Source organism: Hypanus sabinus, chromosome 4 (assembly GCF_030144855.1).
Source record: "Hypanus sabinus isolate sHypSab1 chromosome 4, sHypSab1.hap1, whole genome shotgun sequence".
Classification (NCBI taxonomy): Eukaryota; Metazoa; Chordata; class Chondrichthyes; order Myliobatiformes; family Dasyatidae; genus Hypanus; species Hypanus sabinus.
Window position 1 is genome coordinate 107,356,025 of NC_082709.1, and position 16,708 is coordinate 107,372,732.

Sequence of the window (16,708 nt, forward strand, 5' to 3'; positions counted from 1 at the left end):
TTTCAGTGTCTAGTATCCATCAGTAATAGTGTCCTGCTTAATTTGAATGACCTAAACAATACTAAACAGTTGATAATAAGGAAAAATGTCAGATGCTGTTCACCTGCAATAAGAGCATAAACTACTGAGCAACAGGTCAGATGAAGTGACTTCAACCAGAAGCTCTCACTCTGTTCCTCTGTCATTAGATGCTGCCAGTCTGGTGAGGAGGGAATCGATGCAAATGTGCCAGATATCACGGAGGGTTTGGGAAACTAATGTGTTCGACAGGCCACATGATGGAACTCATCTCTCTTAATGAAGATGCAATTAGTTATTTTCAAAAGAAAAGTGCTGAGGATATCCAGGCAGGGTCTACAGGGGATCTGAGAAAGCTTCAAGGTGCTTTTGCTTCAGTTGACTGATTCAATATTCCCAGTGTTTTCTGCTTATCCGGCATTTCTTTCTCTTTTGCTTTACAATCAGTTGGTGTCTGTTTGGACCCCAAGGCTCAATATAGATCTTCCACACAAGCAAGCAGACTTCTCAAACCTTGGATTTGTGTGGTTATGATTCCTTTGTGATGAACACTCTTTCCTTCAGCAAAGCTCCTTGGAGATTTCCTGTTTTATTGGAACTGTGAGCAGCTTATTCTGTCAGGAGCCAGCCAATGCAAAAAGCAGGTGAATTTGCGAATGTGTCAGTGACTCCACTGTGTTCTCAGTGTGATATCCATCCACTAATGCAGAGAGCAGGGCACAGAACACGGAAATCAGGCTGTGCTTTGATTTATTTTGACTTGTAGGCCAGTGGTGTGTGGGAGTCAGCTGACAAAGGACCATTGATCAATGCTTGAGGCCGACAGCTTAAGGGACGTGGTGAATCAGACTGTAATGCGTTGCAGGTGGTGACAACAGGTTTCACCAGAGGATAGGGCTGCCTGCTGCCTGAAGCATCCAGGAGATGCCTGGACCTCAAGATAGAATTAACGGTGAAATCATCAACAAGTTGCCCATGTTGTGGGCAGCAGCATTTTGAGACCCAGGCCACTTACAGGAACTGCTGATGCTCTTAAATAGCAGGCTATACCATAAGATTAGAAATTAGCTCAACAGTGCAATTTTTGGAGGTATGCTGCTTGAAGTACAGCAACTCTATTAGCAGGGGCAATGAAACCCACAGGAAAGGAAGCAAGTGAGAAAATAAGAGCATGAAACAAACTCAATCATTGAACTATTCCCGTCCACCAGGATGCCCCTGGGCAGGTGGGCTCAGCTTCCTCTTCTTCAGGGAAAACAAACACAGCTTATCCAGTCTTTTACAACTGAGATACTCTAAACCAGGGAGCATCCTAATGAATCCCATCCACCTCTAAGTAATTCGATCAACCAAAATTCATTCCATCACAGGCTCGTCACTTAACTCCATCCAGTCCATTTTCATTTTGTCTTGCATCAGGAAGGTTAGCAGCAAGGATGCCTGTCACCTTGGCAATCCCCTTTTCTCTCTTCTACATTCCAGGAGAAGATACAAGAGCCTGAAGGCCCAAACATACAGACTTAAGGCAGCTTCTTTACAACTTATATCAGACCTCTGAACCAATCACCTTTTCCTCACCCCCTTCCCAGTGAGGCTGCCGTGTTCTTGGACTCTTTTTTTATTTATTGGGGGAGTACAGCGCAAAATAGACCTTTCTGGCCCTTTGAGCCGCACCACCCTCAATTTATTCCTAGCCTAATCACGGGACAATTTACAATGACCAATTAACCTACCAGCTGGTACGTCTTTGGACTGTGGGAGGAAACTGGAACACCCGGAGGAAAGACATGCAGTCACCGGGGAGAACTTACAAACGCCTTACAGGCAGCACCTTACCCAGCGATTGGGTCACCTGTATTGAAGCACTGCACTAACCACTAGGCTACCGCGCCACCGCACTGCCCTACTTTGTCAATTGCTCTTCACCTTTTCTCTGTGTAGATCGCAGTACATTTTTAACACCGTTCTGTCTTGCACTTGCCATTGTATTTATGATTTGCATGTATACTGTGCGCTTCATGCAAACAACAAACTTCAAAGTTCGAAGTACATAGATATTTGTCACTATATACAACCCTGAGGGAGCATACTCACTGTACCCTGGTGTACAGTAAGTGACAATAAACTTACCTCAGTCTGAGCCTGAATCTTCTGACCACAGGTAGCCAGTCAGGGAGCGTTTATCTCACTGTCTGAAAAGCCAGACAAGCAACAATACAAAAGGAAGCTACCGAGCAAGAGCCGGCAATGTCCGGGAGTTTGAATGCCCGCAAGTGTAATGTTTTAGCATCAAAGCACAATGGGCTTTGCAGAAATCTTGATAAACGTAATTCTGTGCTGAATGACAAAGAAAAGTGTGTGAAGAGCATAAAATATCCTTTAGCCACAATAACTATCACGTCAAATGTAATATAAACATAAAGCTAACCAATGAATGGGAGGACGCAATCTTCAGGCACTGAAGCCATGCCACCGAACAAGCTTTATTGTTGGGTGAATTATTAGCTTATTTCATTTCTGCGGAAAAGCCTCTGAAATAGAACAGTAACAAAACTCAGCTTATGTAATGTTGTTGTTGTAGACATTGCTTTTGAATACCCTTGAACTCAGATTACTAATAATCCTGCAACAGTCAACATACATGTTCAAATGTAAATTATTTAATTTCTCTGTCATGTGCACAATTGTTGTGTTAATAACCTTGCTGTAATGAAAAATATCTTGGCTAACAGGACCACAATAAATGAAATAATACATATCTCACCCACTAATAATGGCTACCAGGATTACCAGCAAATCCTTGGCTGAGCAGGGCTGGAAGTCCTTGGTTCCCTACCTTCCTGTTGATAGCATGTCCCTTGTGGGACTGTCAACAGTCCCATGAATCCCAAGAGGATTAGCAGTGAGAACCTCGTCCCTGCCCTAGGAACTTCCACCTTCCAGGACGGAGCAATCTTCTTGTTCCGGAAGCCAGTGGGGTATGCTGCAGACTGTTGATCAGTGCTGAAAAACATGCCCACGGTTTGAAATGTACAATGTGCTGTTTTTTAATATAATTTGAAGTCAGAGCAGCAACTGCCATCAGTAATTGGAGCATCCACATCTGAGTGAAAACACATCGTCTCTCTGTACTACAGCTGGAGCAGAAACAGGGACACAAATTTAAGTCCATTGGCTTTACAAAGGGTCGGCAGTCCAGTCCTCCATTAATCAGTTCAGGCAGTGGATAACAATACTGGGTATACTGGGCAAGTACTTGATTATTGGTAGTGCATGAGCCCTTGTATACCAGATACACTGGATATTTTATTTGCCCTATTACATACACTTGTTCTGTGGCGGGGTGGAGATACATCTCTACCAAAGGAGGTGTAAGGTGCTCCTTCCCTCTACTAGCCTACAGTAGCACCTGCTTAGCCCCCCCCCCCCCCCAGCCCGCTCCGATCCGAGTCACGTGAAGCCATGTGAGCAGGTGGTGGATGGTCGTATGAGCAGCTGGGGCATATCACAAGACCTGGTTATGCCACCACTGACACCAGGCAGAAAATCTCTGAAGGGTATTGATAATGGCTGGGGTCTCACGTCTTGTAGAGACACTGCCCAGAAGAAGACAATGGCAAACCACTTCTGTAGAAAAAATTTGCCAAGGACAGCCATAGTGATGGAAAGACCTTTGTTCACCCATGTCATACAACACAGTACATAACAAACGAACAAACACACACTTGTACAGGCTTCGTTATGTCTCTGCTTTGCCGAAGCCCGCAAGAAATTTGCAGAGGAATGTGCACACAGCTCAGTCCGTCAGGAGAACCAGCCTTCTGCAGCTGACTACCCACAGCCTTCGGAAACCATCCTCCCACTCTGAGCAGTCTCTCTCTTCCCTCTTCCTGTCGGCCAGAAGATACAAATGCCCGAAAAGATGTACCACCAGTCTCAAGAACAGCTTCTATCCCGTCTTTCTAATACTCTTGGATGGATCTCACGTGTGATAAAGATGAATTCCTTTTGCCTTGTGGTTCCTATTGTTCACCTGCTCTGCACTCGTCCTGTAACTGGAGCTTTGCATTCTGCAATCTTTACTCATTGCACTCATTACGTTTTGGATAGCATGCAAAACAGAGATTGTTTCTGCATCTCATCACGTGACAATACTAAACCAATTACCAATTACCATCTTTGCTGATGAGCTGCATTTGCTTTCGCAGACTGTATCCTCCATTTTGGCAACATCCACCAATTTAGAAATTGTTTCTGAAGTCTAAATGGTAATTGTAAATTGTGAATGTCATCACTGTCTCATCCCCAGATTGAGAGCAGCAACAGGTGGGAGCTCTCTGCTTGATCTCTCAGGACAAGATCCCAAATTGTGGAAAACGGATTTTCACAGCAAGTTGGCAAGGCAAGTACCCGAGAGATTCGGTAAGAGTCAGCTCTCTTCCAGGAAGATGCCATTATGAGATAAGGGCTGTCACTTTCTCATAACCCACAGCCAAATATAGAGTGTGTATTAAACAAATTTTGTTATGCTTGATTAGAGACATCTGTTTAGTGCTGATTGATTATAAATACCGGTCCACCTAACATCACTCAATTTTAATTAGAAATAAGTTGGACAACAACTTGCAGTGCTTTTAAAAGTTTAAATTTCCTGACTTGCTCTCTAAGGATTCAAGTTTTTCCCAATGCTTATTGAAAAGGCTGTGTAACTCCTTAACAAATAAGGGCAGAAATTGGTCTATTTGTGGATGTAGAGTAATCTCACCTGGAGAGATTAGAACTGGCCCTTTTCACTCCAGGTATTCTTTCAGTAGTATCCTAATTTTTAATGATTGCCAAACCTTTTTGGCATTGAAAATTAACTTTTTAACTTGTGTGTTTCATTCCTTCCCCTTTTCACGTCTTCCTCCTGTAATCTTTGTGGTACAGTATATTCAAGCTGTGTGATTTATCATATTTGTCTGCCTTGGTGGCATGGTGCTGGCTTACCAATGGTTAATGAAAAATGAATAATGTGGAGACGTACAAATGGTCATTACAAAGTTATTTAATTTTGTTTTAATTCCATTTGCTTTACCTATCATTATTTTGAGTCTTAGCTTTGATGTTGAATTCGATATTCCATTTTTCACGTCCTGTTTTATTCTCTGCATTACGTAATGCCAATCTGATTGGCTGATGGGTCACATGGTTAACTTTCCCCGTTGAGATGGATCCCAAATGCACAGTGTGGGTGTCCGGTCTCCTAGTTGTTATCGTTCCTTTTTGCGCCTTGTGATGCATTGGGTGACACTTTTGCCAATTCCGTAGCATTTGACTGTTTTTTACAAAGCTAAGTTGTCAGCTCGATGCTGGACCCAGCACGTATGGAAAGCATGCAAGGAGTCAGCCGGATTCGATCTCAGGACCATTTGCCTCGAAGTCCAGTGCTGATTGTATTATACCTATAACATTAACTTTGCTTTTTTTTTCTGTTTCTCTCCCTACAGATGCTGCCTGACCTGCTGAGTGTTTCCAGCATTTTTCTGTTTAATTACTACCAGTAAGGATTGGTATTTCTGGAAGAGTGGTGTGGGGGAGTTGTGTAGAAGGATGGAATGTAGGATATGAACGAGAGACTGGGCCTTCATTCACAGAAGGTCCTTACAGTGAAGATTCTGCACACAACATGGTTAAGAGTGAGTTGTTGGACCTGTACTCTTCACCCCAACATCTGCTCTGTAAATCAAAAGTTTCTAGACCTCAGATTTCAGGTGCTTATGAAACTGCTTATTTCCCTTAAGGCAGAGTTTCCAATTCAAGAACCCCTTTATTTGTGCTTAATTAGTTCCTCAAGTTCTCAGTAATTTTGTTCAAACCAGCCTCTGTAGAGAGGCCAAGAATCTCTTCACAGGTAGTCATTACTTTGGACTTTAGAACATCTCTCCATCAACAGTCCTAAAATAGATCATCTTGTCATGATCACACAGCAGTTTGCGTGCAAAGTGGAAGTGGATTTTTCTATACGTCTCTGCATGTCCTTCATCCTATAGAGGAAAGTGACAGCAGTCCCGTTGTTTCCAAACCCTCGCTTATTCCCCGCCATCACTTTCCAATCAACACCTTTCCCCTGCCCCCTCCTCAGATTCAACCACCCCTTGCACTGAGGGGCAGTTTACAGTTGCCAATTGCCTCATAGCTTAAATATCTTGGGACATGGAGCTACAGGGAAACCCGCACGTTCATAAGCAAAACCTGCAAACTCCACAGAGAGAGCATTGGAAGGCAGAATTCAACCTGAGGGTGCAGAAATGACGATTATTTTCAACTTTTAAAGCATCAAAAATATCATTCCTGGAGAGAATGTGTGAATTAATTCCTGGAGGGAATGCATGAATCTTCCATATCAGCACCCTCAATTGTATCCTGAGAAGTCAAAGATGTCGAAATGGGGGGTGGGGGGGGAAGATATTCACTTCCACAGAGTAACTTCCTCAGGTTAGCATGGCTTATTTGTGTCTGACCATACTTGGAAATTGGTTTATTGTTGTCACTTGTATCAAGATAACTGTCCATCGAGATCACTTCCAAACATAAGTTCATTAAGGTACAGTAGTGCAGGCAAGAGACAATAAAGAGTGAAGACTATAGAGTTATAGTCACAAAGAGAATGCGGTGGAGTAGACAATAGGGAGCAAGATAGATTCATCTTTATTGTGCATGTCTTTAGCAGCAGGATAGATGCTGTCTTTGAGCCTGGTGGTACCTTTTCTCAGGCTTTTGTATCTTTTGCCCAATGGGAAGAAGGGAACGAGGTGGGATGAGTCTCCATTCCCAAGGCACTGACAGATGTAGACAGAGTTGCAGAGATTCTCATGTCCCTTTGGTTATAAGCCATTTTATAACCCAAGGTTGTGAAAGATTCACTCTAAATATAGTTCTTTACTTTTTCTATAGCTCATAAGATATTCATAAATACTGAAATATGTGGATTTGCCACTCAACCTCTTTTCTCTAAACTACCCAACAATAGTAAAAGCCGAATATGTTGACAACATTCCCTTAAGTAAATATAAGAAACGGAGGAACTGAGCAAATCAGGCAGCATTTGTTAAAGGAGATTGTCGGCCAGCATTTTGGGCCAAAACCCTTCATTTGGACTATTGATTTGCATTGGCATCTTCACCACCATCTTATCTCTCACCACTTCCAGCTCCATTTCCGAGTTTCTCAGTTCAGTCTACAAGGGGTGATTGATAAGTTTGTGGACTAAGGTAGAAGGAGATGAGTTATACAGCTCTCATTAAATGCACATGCAGATAATCTCTGAGTGATTATGCAGAAAGTTTGAAGTTAATAACTCATCTCCTGCTACCTTAGGCCACGAACTTATCAGTCACCCCTGCTGTGGACACTTTCCGGAGGTCCAAGATCCGTATGCTCCACGACTGCTGGACTAAGTGTGTAAGTGTAGGAGGGGACTATGTTGAAAAATAAATGTGCTAGGTTTTCTGAAATTGACTCCTTCTACTGTAGGCCACAAATTTATCAATCAACCGCTCGTATGTTAATCCCCCTCCACTGAACAGAACTGAATTGACTTTATTTCTCACATCCTTCACATTCATGAGGAGTAAAAATCTTTACGTTACGTCTCCATCTAAATGTGCAATGTGCAATCATAATAATTTATAATAAGTAGAACAGTCGGTGTAACATAGAAATACACTCAGATCAGCGTGAGTCAGTCAGTCTGACGGCCTGGTGGACGAGGCTGTCCCAGAGCCCGTTGGTCCTGGCTTGATGATGACTGACCCAATGAGTTCCTTCAGTGGTTCTTCTTGGCTTCTTTTTCCAGCATCTGCAGTCATTTGTGTCTCCAGTCAAATACATATTATTTGTTCTAAAAATAGACAAGGGGCAAAAGAAATTCAAACAGGGACTCAGGTTAAGAGCACCCCAGGTGAATAGGTTCTACATTGATGCAGAGGGTGAGGGTTTACATCTGAGTCTTTCACTGGCCATTTTACGGGTTATTTTAACTGTTTGATCTCTTGATTAAATCACACTCAAGTGGAAGTCCACTCACCACAACCAAAATAAGAATGTTCTTGCTGCTTTCATTTCCAAAATGATCTCTTTTTATATCCCGCCTCTTTCAAGGAGACACAAATTAAAAGTTAGGGCTGTAGACTCCCTTAAGCTGACTTGCTTTTTTTTCCTCGGGCAATGTTTAAAACAACCAAGATCTGGAGTCTTGTTTATCTGTGCAAGACAGATTCTGCACAAAGTTGTAAAGGCACAGAGCACGGAACCAGGGCCTTCAGCTTGTCGAGTTCATGCTAAACGTCAAGCATCCATTCACTAACACCAATCCGACAGGCCCATGTTATACTCTAATCTTTATATTCTCCTTATCTTTGCACAAGGATAAGGTACAATGGCCACATAATAAACCAATTAGATAATAATTTACGTAAAGCACAAATATTTCTTCAACATTATTGGGTCAGTTCCCGTTAAGGTCGAGCAAATGAGCCATGAGAGGTAGTTGTCATGCTACAACTGCCCAAGTCTATAAAGACAGAATGCCAGAAATACTCAGCAGGTCAGGCAGCACCTGTGGAAAGAGAAACAGAGCTAGTGTTTCTAGTTAAAGACCCTCCGTCAGAGCTGGAAAAATGGGAAACCAAGGGGAGAACAAAGGCGATGCACATGATCACAGTTGTTCAGGTGAAAAGATTGATTTCATTGTGGTTGAAAAACACCAATGAACCAGACAGCACGGAAAGGATTGTGTTACCTGGACAATCACAGACTCTGCCCCATCACAGCACTCCCCCGTTCAACAAGCTTGATCTCTCAAGCAACACAAAATGCTGGAGGAACTCACCAGGCCAGGCAGCTTCTGTGGAAAAGAGTCAACCATCAACATTACAGGTCGAGACCCTCCATCAGGATTGGAGGAAAAACGATGAGAAGTCAGAGCAGGAAGTAGGGGGTGGGGAGAAAGAAATACAAAATGGTAGGTGATGGGTTAAACTGGGGGAGGGACGAAGTAAGGAGCTGGGAAGTCAATTGTTGAAAGAGATACAGGGCTGGAGAAGGGGGAATCTGACAGGAGGGGGTACAAGACCATGGAAGAAGGGGAAGGGGGGGGAGCACCAGAGGGAGGTGACGGGCAGGTGAGGAGATAAGGTGAAAGAGGGAAATGGGAATGGGGAATGGTGAAGGAGAGGGGAGGGAACAAGTTGGAGAAATTGATGTTCATGCTGTCAGGTTGGAGGCTACCCAGACGGAATATAAGGAATACGTATACTTTCCCAGCTTTGCTTATAGGCCAACAACCTGAAACATAAACTGTTTCTCTCTCCATGGATGCTGCCGACCTGCTTCGGTGTTTGCAGCAGTTCAGACTTCCAGCTTTTACTGTTTCCTGACTTTCACCGGCCACAGAACAATGCTGCAAAGCCTTCAACTCAGACACATGTAATACGATTTGGCCGCTGGCACTGAGCATCCTTCCTATCAGAGCAGCTAGTAACAAAGCCTTGGTGAGTAGAAACGGGGTTGTGTACACTGGACAAGGCTGCAGCAGGTAGGCGGGGGATGAGGTGTCAGAGCAGGGAGACCTAACCTTCAAATTCAAGTTAGAGTGATATTGGGAAACTATGGCAGATGGACAACTGGGATATTCCCTTCAACGATGCTGAAGCTGGGTTTATCTCAAACCTCACCCTTGGAGGTTGCTAGATTTTGTAAGGCAATCATATTCTACTCCATGCCTCAGGAAAGCAGCCTCAGGAACCTTTCACACCCTGAGCATCTCTCTTCTCCCCTTTCCCATAAAGCAGAAGATGTAAAAACTTGACAGAACCTGAAGATGCAGGAAATCCGAGCAACTCACACAAAATGCCGGAGGAACTCAGCAGGCCAGGCAGCATCGATGGGAAAAAGTTAACAGTCAGTGTTTCAGGCTGTGACTCTTCATTTGGACTGATAAGGGGTCTCAGCCCAATACATCGACTCTTTACTCTTTCCTATAGATGCTGCCTGGCCTGCTGAGTTCCTCCAGCATTTTGTGTGTATTGATATCAAAACTTGAGAGTTTGGGCCTCCAGACTCAATGGGAGCTTCTAGCCCACTGTTATCAGACACTTGAATGGACCTCCAACGCTAAAAACAAAATCGTGATTTCAACCTACTTTGTTGTGTCCACTGCACTTGATATTTGTCTGTCTACACTGCACTTGCCTGCAGCTACATCACCATATTCAACTCGGTCTTCCTTTTCACACCTCAGTCTACTTATGTGTGGAATAATCTGTCCTGAAAACAACAGATTTTTTTCTTCAATAACTTGATACGTGTGACAATAACAAACCAAGACCGTTTCTAAGTTGGGGAGTCAAGGTGAGTGCCTGGACTGAGGGTATGGTGAGCCAGGAATGGGAGTGTAGGCTTGAATGCCTTTTGATCTGGCCTTGGGCTGTACTGAGAACTGAGAACTCTAGGGAATATCCAGAAGGAAAATATAATCTCTCCCTGCAGGTTTAGAGACTGTTTTGCTTCACAATGGCAAATACTGCAATCCTGGCCTCGAACATGCAAAGTGTACAAAGTACAGGTTTGAACAAAACCTGTGTCTAAATCATTTATATCCATCCCATCACAGGCCAAGGGTCCCAGTGTGTACCTTCTCTCTTATTGATATTAATTTCTCATCTTTTGTTTGCCAACATTACAAATTTTCCCGTTATTTGTCTTCTTTGTCTGCTCTCAAATTGTGCAGGCTGTGTTTTACATGCTTTTTGGTAGCTCTTCTCTACACTTTCATTTCAAAGTTGCTATGGATTCACAGACACATCAAAGGACAACTGACTGCAGAATGTTCAATGGGGCTTGCGACTGTTTCCCTTCGACACTGACACCATCAAATACATTTGCAGCCCTGTGTGTCAGAAGGATTCTCCTCAGCTTCACATCAAAATTGTTTCTCTCACAGCCTTTGAAATAACTAACTTCACAAAAAAAAACACATGATTAGATTGCATTTAAAGGCGCTGGAAATGGAAGAATTGGATGCCTGCTTTTCTGATACACAACTGTTCAAAGTTCCAAGTGAATTTATTATTAAAGTAGGTAGATATTACCCTGAGACCCACTTCCTTCCAGGCGTTCGCAATACAATAGGACCAATGAAAAACCACGATCAAAGACTAACAGGCAAACATTGAGCAAAAGAAGACAAACGGGGCACATACAAAGAAGAGTAATAAATAAACAAGTAAATAATAGAGAGCATGAATGATAGAGGCCTTGAAATCAATGAGGCCATGGGTTGTGGAATCAGCTCAGTGTTGAGCTGAGTGAGGCTACACGTGCTGGTTCGGCAGCCTGATGGTTGACGGGCAATAATTATCCCCTGTCTGCTGGTGTGGGGTCCGAGGCTCCTGTACCTCTGCCCGATGGCAGCAGCGAGCAGAAAGCACGGCCTGGATGGCGGGTGTCTCTGAAGAAGGATGCTGCTTTCTTGTCGCAGTGCTCCTTGTAGATGTGCCCAGTGGTGGCAGGGCGTTCCGTCTGATGGACATGAGCTGTATTTACCACCTTTTGTAGGCTTTTCCACTCTTGGGCCTTGGCGTTTGCATACCAGGCCATAAACGCAACCAGTCTTCACTGTGATTATTCTCAGCGTTTTAAACGACATGCCAAACATGTGCAAACTTTGAAGTAAGAGGCGTTGTAGTGCAGTTGCTTGCTGGTTGAAGGGCAGATGCTCTCATTTGATAAAGCCACGTGATTTAAAGTTAGTGACCCTCTCCCCTCTGATCCCTGATGAGAACTGGCTCCTGGACCCCTGGTTTCTTCATTCCAACATATTTCCACCAGACTCCTCGGTTCATGACCACAATTCAAATCATACCACATCGCCCAGAATTATCTTTTATTCATTCAGGGGATGCGGGGCTTGCAGGCCGAGCCAACAGTTGATTGTCCGTGAGAATTCCCCCGGTATGGGAAGGGTGTTGAAGGGGCTGCAGAAGAGGTATATCAGGATGCTGCACCCTGTAAGCAGAGCTAAGACAAACGAGGCAGGGAAGAAACTTACAAAGCTATGAGAGGCATAGATAGAGTGGACAACTGTATCTTTTTTGCAGGGTTGGAATGTCTAATTCTAGAGGGCATATACTTAAGGTGAGAGGAGAAGGTGTGTGGAGCACATGTTTTACACAGAGAGTGGGGACACAAGAGAGGCATTTCAGAAGCTCATAGATGAACATGCAGAGAAGGTAGCGATATGGGCTATGTGCAAACAGAAAGGATTAGATGTCATTAACTCAATTAATTTGACACAACACCGTTGTCCAAATGATTAGTTGTACTGATCAACACACTCAAAATGCTGGAGGAACTCAGCAGGCCAGGCAGCATCTACAGAAAAGAGTACAGTGAACGTTTTGGGCCTGTACTCTTCCAGGTTGAAGAAGAGGGCGGGGAACATCATAAAGGACTCCTTCCATCCTGCGCACGGACTGTTTGAACTGCTTCCGTCTGGTAGGCGCTTCAGATCCCTCCAAACTAAGACTAATAGGCACTGGAGAAGTTTTTTCCCTACTGCGGTCACTTTGCTGAACAGTTAACTGCCGGTTAACTGTCGGCTAACTATTACTTGGATTGCACTACTTGTATGTATAATCTATATTTTCATTTATATTTATCATTATTATTGTTATGAGCAGAGAGACAACACCTGCCGGAAGTAAATTCCTTGTATGTGCACAGGTACTTGGCGATTAAAGTCTGATTCTGATTCTGAAACCCTTCGGCAGGACGGGAGAAAAAAAAACTGAGGAGTAGATTTAAAAGGAGACGGGAGAGGAGAGGGAAATGCCAGGCGATAGGTGAAACTTGGAGGGGGAGGGGTGAAGTAAAAGGCTGGGTAGTTGATTGGTGAGAGAGACAGAAGGCCACAGAAGAAAGAAAAAGGGGGAGGAGCACCAGAGGGAGGCAATGGGCAGATAAAGAGATAAGGTGAGAGTGGGAAAAGGGGATGGGCAATGGTGAAGGGGAGGAGGGGTGTGAGGGTATTACCGGAAGGTTGAGTAATCCATGCCATCAGGTTGCAGGCTACCCAAACAGAATATAAGGTGTTGGTCCTCTCACCTAAATGTGGCCTCGTCATGACAGTGGAGAAGGCCATGGATGGATGTATCAGAATGGAAGTGAGAAGCAGAATTAAAATGAATAGCCACTGGGAGATCCCAGTTGTTCTGGCGAATGGAGTGTAGATGCTTGGCGAAGCGGTCTCCCAATCTACCTCGGGTCTCACTGACATACAAGAGGCCACACCAGGAGTACTGAACACAGAATGTGACCCCAACAGACTCATGGTGAAGTGTCACCTCACCTGGAAGTACTGTTTAGGGCCCTAAATGGTGGTGAGGGAGGAGAGGTAGGTGCAGGTATAGCACTTGTTCCGCTTGCAAGGATAAGTGCCAGGAGGGAGATCGGTGGGGAGGGATGAGTGGACAAGGGAGTCGTGTAGGGAGCGATCCCTGCGGAAAGCAGAAAGGGGGGGAGAGAAAGATGTGCTTGGTAGTGGGCTCCTGTTGGAGGTGGTGGAAGTTTCGGAGAATTATTGCTGGACATGGAGGCTGGTGGAGTGGTAGGTGAGGACAAGAGGAACCCTATCCCTGGTAGGGTGGCGGGAAAATGGAGTAAGAGCAGACATGTGTGACATGGGGGAGATGTGGTTGAGGGCAATGTTGATGTTGATGTTGAAGGGAAGCCCCTTTCTTTGAAAAAGGAAGACATCTCTTTCATTCTGGAATGAAAAGCCTCATCCTGGGAGCAGATGTGGCGAAGACAGAGGAACTGAGAGAAGGGGATGGCATTTTTACAACCAGCAGGGTGGGTTGAGGTGTAGTCGAGGTAGATGTGAGAGTCCATTGGTTTATAATGGACATTGGTGGATAAGCTGTCTCCAGAGACAGAGACAATGAGTTTGAGAAAGGGAAGGGACGTGTCAGAAATCGACCAGGTGAATTTGAGGGCCGGGTGGAAGTTGGGGGCAAAGTGGATGAAGTCGATGCGCTCAGCATGGGTGCAGGAAGCAGCACCAGTGCAGTTGTCCATGTAGTGTAGGAAAAGTGCGGGATGGCCACCAGTGTAGGCTTGGAGCAGAGAAAACAGGCAGGGATAGCTGGGGCCCAAGCGAGTGCCCATGGCTACCCCTTTGTTTGAAGTAGGAGGAGCCAAAGGAGAATTATTTAGAGGGAGACAAGTTCCACCAGATGGAGGAAAGTGGTGGGGAGGGGAACTGGTTAGGTCTGGTGTCCAAAAAAAACGTGGCCTTCCTAGTGGGGATGGAAGTGTCAAGGGACTGGCCATCCATAGTAAAATTAAGATGATGGGGCCAGGGCACTGGAAATCCATGAAAAGATCCAGAGTGTGTGAAGGGTCATGAATGTAGGGAGGACCTGACTGAACTAGGCCTTGAACTTGCTGTGCTGGTTTTACGTTCTATGTTGCATGAGAAGGTAGAAGTGAGCTGCCTTCTTGACCTTTGAGATGTTGGTATACACACAATGCTATCCAGGAGGGAGTCGCAGGATCCTGACCCAGTGACGCTGAAGGAAGTCATATATTTCCAAGTGAAGATGGTGTGAGGCTTGAAGAACAACTTCCATGAGCTGTTGTTCCCATGTTTTGGCTGCCCTTCTGGCTGGTAGAGATCATAGTATGGAAGGTGTTGTCAGAGGAGCATTAATGTAAATGAGTGGCTAATGATGTAAACAGTACCTTTTTAAAATGTTTTAATGCACATGCCTCAACCACTTCCCCTGGCATCTCATTCCATATACTGACCAGCCTCTGGGTGAAAAAGTTGCCCCTCAAGTTTCCTATTAAATCTTTCTGTACTGATTCTAAACCTAAGTCTTCTAGTTCTTCATTGCATAACTCTAGGGGAAAAGACTGTGCACGTTCACTCTATCTATGCCCCTCATGATACTACACAGCTCTAAGATCACTCCTCTTTCTCCTACACTCCAATAAATAAAGTCTCAACCTTCTCCATAACTCAGTTCCTCACCTCCTGCAAACACCCTCATAAATATCTGCACTCTTTCCTAGAGCAGAGTGATCAGAACTGACCACGACATTCCAAACACCACAGCAAAAATGCTGGAGGAACTCAAAGTTCTAAGTAAATTTATTCTCAAAACCCATATATGTTACCATACCCTACCCTGAGATTCAGATTTTTGACAGCATTTATAAGAAAAAAACTAGTAAAATATTACAAAAAACTATACTTAAACAAAGACTGATGAACTACCACTTAGAAAGTAGCCAAACTGTGAAAAAATACTGACAAGAGAAAACCTGCAGATGCTGGAAATCCAAGCAACACACACACAAAGTGCTGGAGGAACTCAGGCCATGGAAGAATATACAGTCGACATTTCGGGCCGAGACCCTTTGGTCGTTGAAAATACTGAGTTGGAAAGAGTCCTTGAAAGTGAGAGTACAAGTCGTAGATTCTGTGGTGAGTGAAGTTATCCATGCCAATTCAGGATCCTGAAGGATGTAGGTAATAGCTGCTCCAGAACCTGGTGGTGTGGGACCTACCTCCTGCCTGACATTTTTTCTTTGTGAAGACTCAGCAAATGTTGCTCAGCATCTTCAGAATCGCTGATATTTACAAACACAGCCTCATCAGTCTCCTCCAAACTCCAATGAAACATTTCACCTTTGATTCTCAGTGCATTGACTGATGAAGGCCTTCTTCACCACTGTCTATCTATTCCCTTCAGGGAACGAGGTACTCGTACTCCTCTGTCCCTCTGCCCCGAGTGTTTCCCCAGCTTGCAGGCTAGAACTGGACTGAGGTGTGCAAATGTACTTCCTTGAATGTTCTCCTGCCGTTGGTCAGTGTGTTGAGGGGGACAGTAGGAGATGGTGAGTGTTTGGATGAGCACGACAGGTGGGGAGAGAAAGACCAGGATGGCTGCGATCATTAGCGGGGCCGCTAGCTGTGAATCAGATAGGGTAAGCACTTTGCCCATAGCCGAATGCGAATGACAGTGGCAAGGCTGGCATTAATCATCATAGAATCATGGCTACAAACACAGACCCTCTGGCCCGCTGAGCCTGTGCTGGCCATCGGCCACCCATTTACACCAATGTCATTTTATTCTCTCCACATTCCCATTAACTGCCGTCAGATTTTATCACTCACTAGCACAGAGAAGATTTTTTATAGTGGCAATTTAACCTACCAACCCTCATGTCTCTGGGATCTGGGAGGGAACCACAGCACCTGGAGAAAGCACAGGGAGACGGTGTACACTACTGTCTGTGTCTAGTCACCTCTACATTTAGAACACAGAACAGAGAAAACCTAGAGCACAATACAGGCCCTTCGGCCCACAATGCTCTGCCAACCATGTAGCCTACTCTAGAAGCTGCCTAGAATTTCCCTACCCCCTAGCCCTCTGTTTGTCGAAGCTCACGTTTACTTGTAGGGTTAGTACATTTGCTGATGACACAAAGGTTGGGGGTGTTGTGGATAGTGTGGAGGGCTGTCAGAGGTTACAACAGGACATCGATAGGATGCAAAACTGGGCTGAGAAGTGGCAGATGGAGTTTAACCCAGATAAGGGCGAGGTGGTTCATTTTGGTAGGTCAAATATGATGGCAGAAT

The 16,708-nt window shown here is 44.6% G+C and overlaps 1 protein-coding gene across 9 annotated transcripts in view; it reads left to right on the plus strand.

Moving 5' to 3' along the window:
- The window catches only part of enox1 (ecto-NOX disulfide-thiol exchanger 1), a 516,884-nt gene that overhangs the window by 74,186 nt on the left and 425,990 nt on the right, over nt 1-16,708 (plus strand). Inside the window, exons 1-2 of one of the 9 annotated variants that reach the window (XM_059967819.1) lie at nt 5,127-5,696; nt 7,378-7,461. The exons of 7 other annotated variants lie outside the window; for them this stretch is intronic. The gene's annotated coding sequence lies outside the window, so the exon portion shown is untranslated. Of the gene's footprint in view, nt 1-5,126; nt 5,697-7,377; nt 7,462-10,969; nt 12,556-16,708 lie in introns of those variants that run through there. One more of the 9 variants, XM_059967821.1, reaches the window with a different exon arrangement.